The sequence below is a fragment of the Balaenoptera acutorostrata genome, unplaced genomic scaffold (assembly GCF_949987535.1).
Source record: "Balaenoptera acutorostrata unplaced genomic scaffold, mBalAcu1.1 scaffold_187, whole genome shotgun sequence".
NCBI lineage: Eukaryota > Metazoa > Chordata > Mammalia > Artiodactyla > Balaenopteridae > Balaenoptera > Balaenoptera acutorostrata.
Window position 1 is genome coordinate 41,461 of NW_026646234.1, and position 13,820 is coordinate 55,280.

The following is a 13,820-nucleotide window of genomic DNA, read 5'->3' on the forward strand; positions in this document are numbered from 1 at the left end:
GGTGTAAGGTTAACTTGTTTATTTGAGATATTTCTTGTTTCTTGAGGTAGGATTGTATTGCTATAAACTTCTCTCTTAGAACTGCTCTTGCTGCATCCCATAGGTTTTGGGTCTTCATGTTTTCATTGTCATTTGTTTCTAGGTATTTTTTTTTATCTCCTCTTTGATTTCTTCAGTGATGTCTTGGTTATTAAGTAGTGTATTGTTGAGTGTCCATGTGTTTCTAATTTTACAGATTTTTTCCTGTAATTGATATCTAGTCTGATAGAATTGTGGTCGGAAAAGATACTTGATACGATTTCAATTTTCTTATATTTACCAAGGCTTGATTTGTGACCCAAGATATGATCTATCCTGGAGAATGTTCCAGGAGCACTTGAGAAAAAGTGTATTCTGTTGTTTTTGGATGGAATGTCCTATAAATATCAATTAAGTCCATCTTGTTTAATGTATCATTTAAAGCTTATGTTTCCTTATTTATTTTCATTGTGGATGATCTGTTCATTGGTGAAAGAGGGGTGCTAAAGTCCCCTATTATGATTGTGTTACTGTCGCTTTCCCCTTTTATGGCTGTTAGCATTTGCCTTATGTATTGAGGTGCTCCTATTTTGGGTGCATAAATATATACAATTGTTATATCTTCTTCTTGGATTGATCCCTTGATCATTATGTAGTGTCCTTCTTTGTCTCCTGTAATAGTCTTTTTTTTTTAATTTTTTTTAATTTATTCATTTATTTATTCATTCATTTATGGCTGTGTTGGGTCTTCGTTTCTGTGCGAGGGTTTTCTCTAGTTGTGGCAAGTGGGGGCCACTCTTCATCGCGGTGCGCGGGCCTCTCACCATCGTGGCCTCTCTTGTTGCGGAGCACAGGCTCCAGACGCGCAGGCTCAGTAATTGTGGCTCACGGGCGTAGTTGCTCCGCGGCATGTGGGATCTTCCCAGACCAGGGCTCGAACCCGTGTCCCCTGCATTGGCAGGCAGATTCTCAACCACTGCGCCACCAGGGAAGCCCAATAGTCTTTATTTTAAAGTCTTTTTTGTCTGATATGAGAATTGCTACTCTAGCTTTCTTTTGATTTCCATTTGCATGGAATATCTTATTCCATCCCCTCACTTTCCATCTGTATGTGTCCCTATGTCTGAAGTGGGTCTCTTGTAGACCACATACATACCGGTCGTGTTTTCGGATCCATTCAGCCAGTCTATGTCTTTTGGTGGGAGCATTTAATCCATTTACATTTAAGGTAATTATTGATATGTGTGTTCTTATTACCATTTTCTTAATTGTTTTGGGTTTCTTGTTGTAGGTCTTTTCCTTCTCTTGTGTTTCCTGCCTAGAGAAATTCCTTTAGCATTTGTTGTAAAGCGGGTTTGGTGGTGCTGAATTCTCTTAGCTTTGGCTTGTCTGTAAAGGTTTTAATTTCTCTGTCGAATCTGAACGAGATCCTTGGTGGGTCGAGTAATCTTGGTTGCAGCTTTTCCCCTTTCATTACTTTAAATATGTCCTGCCACTCCCTTCTGGCTTGCAGAGTTTCTGCTGAAAGTTCAGCTGTTAACCTTATGGGGATTCCCTTGTATGTTATTTGTTGTTTTTCCCTTGCTGCTTTTAATATTTTTCTTTGTATTTAATTTTTGATAGTTTGATTAATATATGTTTTGGCATGTTTCTCCTTGGGTTTATCTTGTATGGGACTCCCTGCGCTTCCTGGACTTAATTAACGATTTCCTTTCCCATATTAGGGAAGTTTTCAACTATAATCTCTTTAAATATTTTCTCAGTGTCTTTCTTTTTCTCTTCTACTTCTGGGACCCCTATATTCGAATGTTGGTGAGTTTAATGTTTTCCCAGAGATGTCTCAGATTGTCCTCAATTCTTTTCATTCTTTTTTTTCTTTATTTTGCTTTGCAGTAGTTATTTCCACTATTTTATCTTCCAGGTCATTTATCCATTCTTCTGCCTCAGTTATTCTGCTATTGTTTCCTTCTAGAGAATTTTTAATTCCATTTATTGTGTTGTTCATCATTGTTTGTTTGCTCTTTAGTTCTTTTAGGTCCTTGTTAAACGTTTCTTGTCTACTCTCCATTCCAGTTCCAAGATTTGGGATCATCTTTACTATCATTACTCTGAATTCTTTTTCAGGTAGACTGCCTATTTCCTCCACATTTGTTTGGTCTGGTGGGTTTTTACCTTGCTCCTTCATCTGCTGTGTGTTTCTGTGTCTTCTCATTTGGCTTTGGGGACTGTGTTTGGTGTCTCCTTTTCAGAGGCTGCAGATTCGTAGTTCCCGTTGTATTTGGTGTCTGCCCCCAGTGGCTAAGGTTGGTTCAGTGGGTTGTGTAGGCTTTCTGATGGAGGGGACTGGTGCCTGTGTTCTGGTGGGTGTGTCTGGATCTTGTCTTTCTGATGGACAGATCCGCATCTGGTGGTGTGTTTTGGGGTGTCTGTGACTTTATTGTGATTTTCGGCAGCCTCTCTGCTAATGGGTGGACCTGCATTCCTGTCTTGCTAGTTGTTTGGCATGGGATGTCCAGCACTGGATCTTGCTGGTCTCTGAGTGGAGCTGGGTCTTAGCGTTGAGACGGATATCTCAGGGAGAGCTTTCGCCATTTGATATTACAAGGTGCCAGAGGCCTCTGGTAGACCAATGTCATGAACTCGGCTCTCCCACCTCAGAGGCACAGGCTTGACACCCGGCTGGAGCACCAAGACCCTGTCAGCCACACAGCTGGGGGTGAGAGCAAGAGGTAGCTTTGGTACATCTCAAAGACCACCAATGAGGTTCACTGACCATTTTCTCTCCAGAAGTGAAGAAAACAAAATTCAGACTTTGGCTAGTCAGCCACTTTGGTAGCCAGCCTCCAAGATGGACCTAATTATCCCCTAATTATCTCCCAGTCTTCATGTACCAGTGTGGCTCCTCGCACTTGAAAAGGGTTGACTGTTTAACTAATAAGAAATTGCAGAAATGACAAAGTGCAGTTTCCAAAGTTATAAAAGACATTGCAGCTTCTGCTTTGGTTTCTGCTAGATCACTCATCCTGGGGTAAGCCAGCTGCCATGTCATGAGGACACTCAAGCAGCCCTAAGGAGAGATCCATGTGGCAAGGAACTGAGGCCTCTTACCTACAGCCACGTGAATGAGTCATCTCAGAAGTCAAAAGATTTAATTTTTAAAATTTTTGGTTGTGTTGGGTCTTCGTTGCTGCACAGGGTTTCTACAGTTGTTACTAGAGAAGCAGGGGTTACTCATCGTGGTGGTGCACGGGCTTCTCCTTGCGGTGGTTTCTCTTGTTGTGGAGTACGGGCTCTAGGTGCATGGGCTTCAGTAGTTGTGTCATGCAGGCTCAATAGTTGTTGCTTGCAGGCTCTAGAGCACAGGCTCAGTACTTGTGGCACACGGGCTTAGTTGCTCTGCGGCATGTGGGATCTTCCCAGACCAGGGATGGATCCCCTGTTCCCTGCATTGGCAGGCAAATTCTTACCCACTGTGCCACCAGGGAAGTCCAGTGTGCTCTTTTTTAAACCTAGTCTGTTTTCATTATTTTCTATCTTAACGATTCTGTATTAAAGAAAAAAAATAATACTCCTTTCTACCCCTCCTCTTTGAGGATTATATATGAAGAAGTATGTCTTATTTATTAACCTCAAATTTTCACCTTACTTTTAAGAAGTAATCTCAATGTCAAGTATTTAATACTTTTCACTTCCACCTTGAAAAGCATGGATATTAAAGTGCTAATACAATTACCTTCCCTGGTCTATCTTTTTTAGTTTTTGTTATGTATAAAAAACAACGAAAAACATGCATGGTTTGTAAGGAAATGACAAATTTCAGAAAATTCAGCATCTGAATACACTCTAAACATAACTTCTAGATAAAGACACAGAAAATTGCCAGATACTCAGAGGCCCCCTGGTCCCATTCTAGTGACTCCCCTTAAGGTTTAATATTGTTCTGGTATCTAACAAAAAGATAACTTTACCTGTATTTTGTATTTTATATAAATGTTATGGCACAGTAAAATCACTTTTGGATTGGGCTTTTTTATTTTATGTTGTTTGTGAATATGCCTATATGGTTGCCTGTTGTTGTGATCATGCATTGCCACTGTTGCATAGGATTCCATAGTGTAAATATTTAACTATTAATTAAGTTATTCCAATGTGTATTACAATATGAGTGATTTTCAGTTTGTGTCTATTGAGAACAGCACTGGTATGTAAATTCTAGAACTTGAGCTTTGGTGGTGTGTGTCTAAATTATTGTTCAGTATACACGTAGTAGTAAAATTTTCGAGTCATAGCTTTCTTGTGTTTACCTTTTTAGATATTTCTAAATATTTTCAAAACATTTGTATGATTTTTCATCTTCAGCAGCAGTGAATGAGATTCAAGGATTATACACATTCTTGTCAAACTTGATAATACCTGTCATTTTCATTTGAACTTTCTGGTTGGTGAGTGATAATTCCAGGTATCACGCTTTTGCATTTAATTGACTACTAAGAAGCCAAGCATCTTTTGATATGTTTACTTAACATTCTGTACTCTCCTTTTTGAAATATCTTTTGGTATATTTCCCCCATTTTGCTATTCCATTATCCTCTTATTGAAGACTTCCTTTTTTTTAACATCTGAAGACTTCTTATTTAGGAGTTTTTAATACATGCTTGAGATGAGTTCTTCTCTCTTTCTGTCTCTCCTTCTCTTTCTTTAGATGAGTGTCAGTTTTTAATGTTAATAACATCTAATTTGTTATTTTCCTCTTTATTTATTTAGTCTTATTTCTATTTATTTATGTAGTCTTCTTACCTGTAGCAGAACACATTATTTATTCTAAACCACAAATATGTTTTCATTTCTTCAATAAATGTAATTATTAAGCTTTAAATTTAAGTTAACTTTCTAAACTAAATATGTTGTATCATAGTGAGTATTAATTTTTCTATGACAGCTGAAAGGTTACATTTATTCAGAAAATGTTGTATCAGCTTTCTTTTCATTTGCTCCTACTTCTCATTGATTCACAATGGTAAACATCACTTCATCCATGGATCTGAATTTTCTCTGATTTCTCATGGTCATTCTCACTAATTCGTCTTGCCTCCTGAAATCTTTAGCAATCCCATTATTCCACAGAAGCAAAAACCTTCCTTGGGCCTTTTTCCTCAGAAGATTGATTATTCCCACATTTTAAATGGGAGATTGCAATAAGTTAGGAGAAAATGCCACAAGGGTCTCTCTTTTTTTTCACATCCTGTATCAGCCTCTGCTTGCACTCTCTGTTCAAATATTTGTGCAACACATTGATGGAAGATGCCACTTGTTTCTCTCCTTGGGGAAAAGACAGATTAATTACCTAACAAATAAAATAAAGAGAGTGTCTTGCTCTTTTCAAATGTTGGACAGGATTGCTTGCATCCTAATTTAAATGTTTCAGGTGACTGAAGCTTAGGATTCCTAAGCTTTAATCCATACTTGCACCATGCACAGCACCCAACAGGAGAGCTTTACATAACCCCATGAGACACTTGTGTGCAAGTGGAACAGATAAATATATAAAACTATTGCTGTCTTTTTGTGTCATAAAAATGATTTTTTGTCTCATTTAAAATATTTTTTTCTAAAATCCAAAAACGTGTCAGGCTAAAATATTGTTATTTCAAATATGGTAAAATCGAAGACCCTTCAAATTTCTTTCCAGTTTTGTTGATGATGGGATGCCGTCAGAGATATGACTTCATTAAACACTATAGGTAAGATTCCTTCATAGGCCTGATTGGGGAATATGAAAATAAACCCCAGAAAAATCTGGACATTTTCTAGTTCTCAAATAATGGTTAAGATGGTAGAAAGGGCCCTTCATTGTCGTATATGTTAATGCAGATCAATTGTGAGAGGTGGGGATAAAACAAGCAGCCTAAATATCCTTTATGTTTGTTGTACTACTAGTAGAAAGAGGAAGGGTCAACATGTCACCATGGTTGATATAGCAAATAAGCTGCTTGAAACTACACAGAAATGTACCTGCTTGTATTTTCTGTGCAGTTACCCTCTCTTTTGGTGTGCCCTGATACCTCCCTCAACTTATGTACCAACTCCAGCAGCATTAAGCAGAAATCCAAAGAAATCTATTCTTTGGAATTATGAGGAAGGGAAGAGTCAAACATTTTGTAACATGCTCTATACAAGGATACACGTCACCATCCTTATCTATGTCATGCCATGCATGGAGGGTCAGTAGGTTCAGGGGATTCTGGAAGCACCAAGTTCTGTGGGGTTAATCACAGTTGCATTCATGGGCAGTAAAAGAGAAGGGCCTTATCTTGGTCACTTTCTCAATGCTAGTAGCTACAAAAAGAAGAGGATAGCAGACATCTTAGGGAGAAGAACCAACATTAAATGAAATGTCCTAATTACTCTAGGCAACCTCTCATGGTGGCCTCCCATAGCTCCTCAAATCCCTACATACTTGCACAAGGGATAGTGTAATATTACTGGAGTGTCCGACTGCAGATTAACATTATTTTTGTTGAAAAAAATAAAAATAGGTTCAAGAGATAGGGTTTGAAAAGGGTTCACAGTGTGAGGGAAACTATTGTAACAATGTGGACAGAACCCTTTGGATGGATTCATCATGTTTTTTTTTTTTTTTGCTGCTTCAGAATCTGTAGTAGCGATTGGTGTGTACCATGATACATCCCCGCTTCTTATAAGTTTTAGATGGAATACCCCATTAGGAAGAAGTGCACGTAAGGAAGATTAGTGAGTCAAACTCCTCTGCCCTCTGTCAGCAGTGGGTGCAAAGGGATTTAGACCAAGTGCTTTCATCCTTTGATTTGCAAAGTTTTCACTATATGAATGATGTTTTGTTTGTTTGCAGGTCAGGAGCCTTGGTCTCAATATCCCTGTTTAAAAAGTGTTATCACGTGTCTGCCAGAAAGAATTGCTGATGATACTGGGAAAAACTGAGAGTTATCCTTAACAATTAAGGGTTTTGTAGCAACATGGATGGACCTAGAGATTGTTATACTGAGTGAAGCAAGTCAGACACAGAAAGACAGATATCATATGATATTGCTTATATGAGGAATCTAAAAAAGAAAAAAAAAGGTACAAATGAACTTATTTACACAACAGAAATAGAATCATGGATATAGAAAACAAACTTATGGTTACCAGGGGATAAGTGGGGAAGGGATAAATTGGGAGATTGGGACTGACTTATACACACTACTATATATAAAATAGATAAGTATTGATAAAGACCTGCTTTATAGCACAAGGAACTCTACTCAGTGGTCTGTACTGGCGTATACGGAAAAAGAATCTTATAAAAAAAACAAGGGTTTTGGGATTATATAATAAATATAAATGTGCAAACCTTTAACATGAAAGGAAAAATCAGTTAACTCTGTGGTCCCTGTTATGGTGTAAATATTTTGTACCTCTAATTTTAAAATTTTGAAACCCAGCTCCCATGTTGATGGTATTAGGAGGTGGAGCTTTTGGAAGGTGATTAGGTTATGAGGCCAGAGACCTCAAACATGGGATTAGTGACCTAATAAATGTAGCACACAGAAGATCTTATGCCCATTCCATGATTTCATTGCCGAGTGAGAAGACCCACATTATGAACCAGAAATTGGTCCCTCGCCAGACACTAAGTCAGCTGGCAACTTGTTCTTTTTTTAAAAAAATTCATTAGATAATTAATTAATTAATTAATTTTTTGGCTGTGTTGGGTCTTTGGTGCGGTGCGCGGGCTTCTCATTGAGTGGCTTCTCTTGTTGTGGAGCACGGGCTCGAGGCGTGTGGGTTTCAGTAGTTGTGGCTCACGGGCTCAGTAGTTGTGGCCTGTGGACTCTAGAGCACAGGCTCAGTATTTGTGGTGCACGGGCTTAGTTGTTCCGTGGCATGTGGGATCTTCCTGGACCAGGGCTCGAGCCCTTGTCCCCTTTATTGGTAGGCAGATTCTTAACCACTGCACCTCCAGGGAAGCCCCTGGTTACTTGTTCTTGAACTTTTCAGCCTCAGCAATTATGAGTAAACAAAAATATTCTGTTGTTTATAAAATACCAAGTCTCTCGTATTTTGTTTTAGCAGTCAAAGAGCTGGCTGAGGAGAAATCTCTGTGAGCTTGAAGACATATCAGGAGAAACCTTTAAATCTCAAAAGAAAAGAGAAAATGGGCAGGAAAGAAATCAACAGAACAGAGTAATCAATAATTGTGGAACAATGAAAAATGCTGTGACCTATACATAATGGGTATAGCAGGAGGAGAATAAAGATAATAAAGAACAGAAAATATTTCTTAAAAATGACTGAGAATCTCCCCAAATGAATGTCTGACACTAAATCCACAACATCCAAACTTAGAAGAACATATGAATAGTAAAGAAAACTGACCAATATCTCTCAGGAACATCAATGCAAAAATCCTCAACAAAACATTACCAAATCGAATCCAACAATATTTTGAGAGAATTTTATATCATGAATGAGAGGAAATAATCCCAGGTATGAAAGGCTGGTTCAACATTCTAGAATCAAATAATTATATCCATCATATCAACACCTTAAAGACAATCATTAACATATCAATAGATTCAGAAGACCTTTGAAAAAAATCTAACACCCATTCTTCATAAAAACTCTCAGTTAAAGAAATAGACTGGAGCTTTCTCAAGTTGGTAACAAAGATTAACAGGAAACTTTTATCTTACATCATGATTAATGGTCAAAACCATGAAGCTTTTCCACTAAGTTCAGGTAAAAGCAAGGATGTCCCCTTTCATGACTCCTTTTCCATATTTTACTCCAAGTCCTTGCTAATGCAATAAGGCACGAAAATAAATAAAACAAATACAGATTGGGTAGAAAAAAATGAAAGCAACCTAAATAAAATGTGGACCAATATACTTTATGGACACCTCACCAAAGAAAATAGACACTATGCATATAAGTATACAGAAGAATAATCCAGATTACATGCTGCCATGCAAAAGCAAATTAAAAATACAATTACATACCACTATGTAACACTTAGAATGGCTAAAATGTGAACAATGACAAGAACAAATTCTGTAGGAGATGTGGAACAATAGGAAATGTCATTTGTCATTGGTGGAAATGAAAAATAATACAGCTACTTTGGTAGTCTGATTGACACTTGCTAGAATATTGAGCATTCCCTTACTGTACAATCCGTCAAGTGTTCTCATGGATATTTACTGAAAGTAGTTTAAAACATACTTCCAGAGGAAAACCTGCATATGGATATTTATAGCACCTAATTCAATATTGCCAAAATGTGAATGAAACTAAGGTGTCCTCCAATAGGTGAATGAAATGATATAGTATTAATATATTCTGGGAATGGGATAATATTGAGCATTAAAAAAGTAAGCTATCAAGCCATATAAAGAGATGGGAATTCTTTTTTTTTCTTTTGAAATATAGGTGATTTTCTTTATTTTGAAATTTAAATTTTATTGGAGTACAGTTGATTTACAATGTTGTGTTCATTTCAGCTGCACAGCAAGTGATTCAGTTACACATATGCATATATTCATTCTTTTTCAGATTCTCTTCTGATAACGGTATTCCCAGAATACTGAGTAGAGCTCCCTGTGCTATACAGTAGGTCCTTGTTGCTTATCTGTTATATATAGTAGTATTCGTATGTTTACCCCAAGCTCCTGATTTATCCCTACCGCCCACCTCTCCCCTTTGGTAACCATAAGTTTGTTTTCCAAGTCTGTGAGTCTGCCTCTGTTTTGTAAGTTAGTTCCTTTGTATCAATTTTTGGCTTCCACCTAGAAGTGATATCATCCAATATTTGTCTTACTCTGTCTGACTTACTTCACTTAGTACCGTCATCTCTAGGTCCATCCATGTTACTGCAACTGGCATTATTTTCTTCTATTTTATGGCTGAGTCATGTTCCATTATATATATGTATCACATATTCTTTACCTATATTCATTTGTTGATGGACATTTTGGTTGCTTCCATGTCTTCGCTATTGTAAAGAGTGTTGCAGTGAACATTGGGGAAGATGTGTCTTTTCGATTTATGCTTTCCTCCAGATATGCACACAGGAGTGAACTTGCTGGATCATCTGGTAGCTCTATTTTATTTTATTTTACTTCATTTCATTTCAATTTCAATTTTTTTGGAATAGAGTTGATTTACAATGTTGTGTTACTTTCTGCTGCACAGCACAGTGAAGCAGTTATACATATATCCAATCCTTTTTGGATTCCTTTCCCATACAGGTCATTACAGAGTATTGAGTAGAGTTCCCTGTGCTATACAGTAAGCCCTTATTTGTTATCTCTTTTATATATAGTGGTGTGTATATGTCAATCCCAATTTCCAATTTATCCCTCCCACGTCCCCTTACTCTGGTAACCTCCATTCTGTGCTCCATAGTGGCTGTTACCAATTGGCATTGCCACCGATAGCATAGAATTGGTGGTGCAGTGGTTAAGAATCTGCCTGCCAGTTCAGGGGACACAGGTTCGAGCCCTGGCCCGGGAAGATCTCACATGCCACAGAACAAGTAAGCCCGTGCACCACAACTACTCAGTCTGCACTCTAGAGCCCACGAGCCACAACTACTGAAGCCTGTGTGCCTACAGCTTGTGCTCCACAACAAGAGAAGCCACCACAAAGAGAAGGCTTCGTACCACAACGATGAGTAGCCCTCGCTTGCTGCAACTATAGAAAAGCAGCGCGCAGCAACGAAGACCCAACGCAGATTAAAAAAAAAATAAGTAGTAGGTTTCTCTTTTTTCCACACCCTCTGAAGCATTTCTTGTTTGTAGACATTGTGATGATGGCTATTCTGAGTGGTTCCAGGTGATACTTCTTTGTACATCTGATTTGCATTTGTCTAACATAAAGCAATGGTGAGTATCTTCATATGTGCTTTTTTTTTGAACAGTGTCAGTAAGATTTATCCCTTGAAAAAGGGTTATTGAAAGGTTGCCTTGTTTTGAAGTCTACTTCGTTTACCTACCCCAAGACATTTTTTGAGGGCTGTTGTCATTTACAGCTCCCCAGGCATTGTGAATATGAAATGCGTATAAGGTCCAGTTTTAGAATTGTTGTTATGTGAAACAGAAGGCGGCAGGATTTCTACTGTCCCTCTCTGGTTACTGACACAACCTTAGATGTAGGGCAAGTCCTGTTCTTGGGTATTAAATTAGAGTGGAATGTGGCTGACCAACCATGGAAGGGCTTCTGTCCCATTCCTTCTTCCCCCTTACCCTTCATCCCCCGAACAAGTATAAACCCCTGCAAAATCACCTGTTGAGGGTGCTGTCTTGTAGAGTGGGATGACCCTTACAAAGGAGTCGGGAGGTCGGAACCCAAACACCAGGATATGTTGAGAGCAGGTGATTTTCCAAATGTCATCCAGCCCAGAGAGTCCACCATCCTTTGGGTGTCAGAGGGTTGGTTTAGTAGTATGAGGGCACACTTAGATCTGGAGATAGTGATCCCATGCGGAGGGGACCAGGTACTACATGTTCAAGGGGGGCGAATTAGCTGGCACATCCTCCCGAGGTCCTCAGGCCCACAACAGTCCAGCCTTGGGACCAAATTGTGTCTGTGTCCAGGGATGTGACACTAGTACGTTCACTGCGACTAAACAAATTTAGTGATCATTTTTCTTTTCTTTAATTTAATTTTAAATTTATAATGGAGTATATAGTTGATTTATCATGTTGTGTTCATTTTTGACATACACCAACATGATTCATTTATACAGGGATAACTATATATTCTTTTTAGAATTATTTTCCCATTGAGGTTACTAAAGGGTGTTGAGAAGAGTTCCAAGTGCTCTACAGCAGGTCCATGTTGATTACAAGTTTTCTCTCTGTAAATATGTATATACTAACTCCAACCTCATGATTTATGCCTCCAACACACCTTCCCAGTTTGGTAACCATAAGTTTGTGTTCTAAGTCTGGGACTCTGTTTCTGTGTTGTAAGATAGTACCTTTCTATCAATTTTTAGATTCCACCGATAAGTAATATCATATGATATTTTTCATTGCCTGATTTATGACACTTAGTATGAATGTATGTAGGTCCTTCTGAGTGGCCCTAAATGGCCTTATTTCATTCACTTCATGGCTGAGTAATATCCCATTGTACATATCTACCATAATTTCTTTATCCATTCTTCCTTCCAAGGACTTTTAGGTAGCTTCCGAGTAGAGGCTCTTGTAAACAGGGCTGCATAAATTTTAGAGTGCCTGGGTCCTGTCAATTTACATTTTTTCCAAGCTACAGGCCCAGGAGTGGAAGCGCCGTATGCTCTGAAGCTCTGGTGTTTAGATTTTTAAGGAATCACCATCCACTTCTCCAGAGTGGCTGTTAGCAATTTACATTCCCACCATCAGCTTGTCAGGGTTCGCTTTTCTCCACGCCCTGTCCTGCATTTCAGGTTTTACAGTTTGTGAGGTTGGCCATTCTGACTGGGGCGAAGTGATATCTCTTTGTAGTATTAATTTACATTGCCCGCCTATTTTGTTGGCCAAAAATGGAGTAAGGGTTTTTCCTGAATATATTAAGGAATAACGCATACGGCCTTTTTGGCAAACTGCATCATTGGCGATGTTCAGCAGCTTTGCATGTGCTTTAATGACGAGTGCAAACTACCCCTTGAAATCCCTTTCCTGCAATTCTGCTTTGCTTACAAGGCCTTTACGAATACTTGGCTCAAGAAATGACTCCATTAGAGGTGTCAATTACAACCCTGCATGTTTGTGAATTGCAGTGCCCCTGAGCACCGGTTTTCAACTTGTTTAGGGAAGCAGACACAAAGGGGCAGGATTTCTACAGACCCATTCCAGTTACTGGGGCACCTGAAGGATAGGGAAATTCTTCTTCCAGGTAGGAAACTAGAGTGACATATGCCTGTCCAAACATCTAAGGCTTGTGTCTCATTCCATCCCTCCATTCCCCTTCTTCACCGGAAAATTCGAAGCTGTGCAAAACCGGCTGTTGAGTGTGCTGCCTTCCCAAAGTGGGGAGACTCTAAGGAAAGGAGCTGGGGAACCCGAATACCAGGAGACGTGGAGATGAGGTGACTTTCCCACACTCTTCCCGATCAGACGGTGTACCATCCTCTGGATGTGCCATGCATGTTTTAGCTGCAGGAAGGGTCCCCTGCACCTGGAGATATGGGGCCCATGGAATGGGGGCCAGGCAGTATTACTCTAAAAGTGTTGCATTTGCTGTCCCATCCTCACGAAGCCTCTCAGACCAACGAGTGTAGAGCCTTAGGTCCCATCCAGCTCGGTGTCTAGATATGGTCAGTCCAGGTTGCATCACAGCCCTTGAACAAATTTTGTAAGAATTTCTCTCTCTCTCACTGTCTTTATTGTGTTCTTGATATTTAATTTTATAATGGGGTATAGCTGATTTTCAATACTGTGTTTCTTCCTGCTCTACATCTATCCACTTGATTCACTTAAAGAGAGACATCAATAAATTATTTTACAGATTCTTACCAGTCTTATATATCCTTTTCTGGTGACAACAGTGTGCTGAGTCCAGCTCTTTGAGCTATAGAGTAGGTCCTGTCGAATACCTATTTTGTTTATGGAACCGTATCTGTGCTAATTTCAACCTCCTGGTTTATGCATCACCCCGCCCCACCTTTCTCCTTTAGCAGCCATAAGTGTGTTTTCTAAATGTGTGACTCCGTTTCTGTTTTGTAATTGCGTTCATGTGAAGGCATTTTTAGATACTATCTATAAGTGATACCTTATGAAAAGTCTCTTTTTATGTCTGAC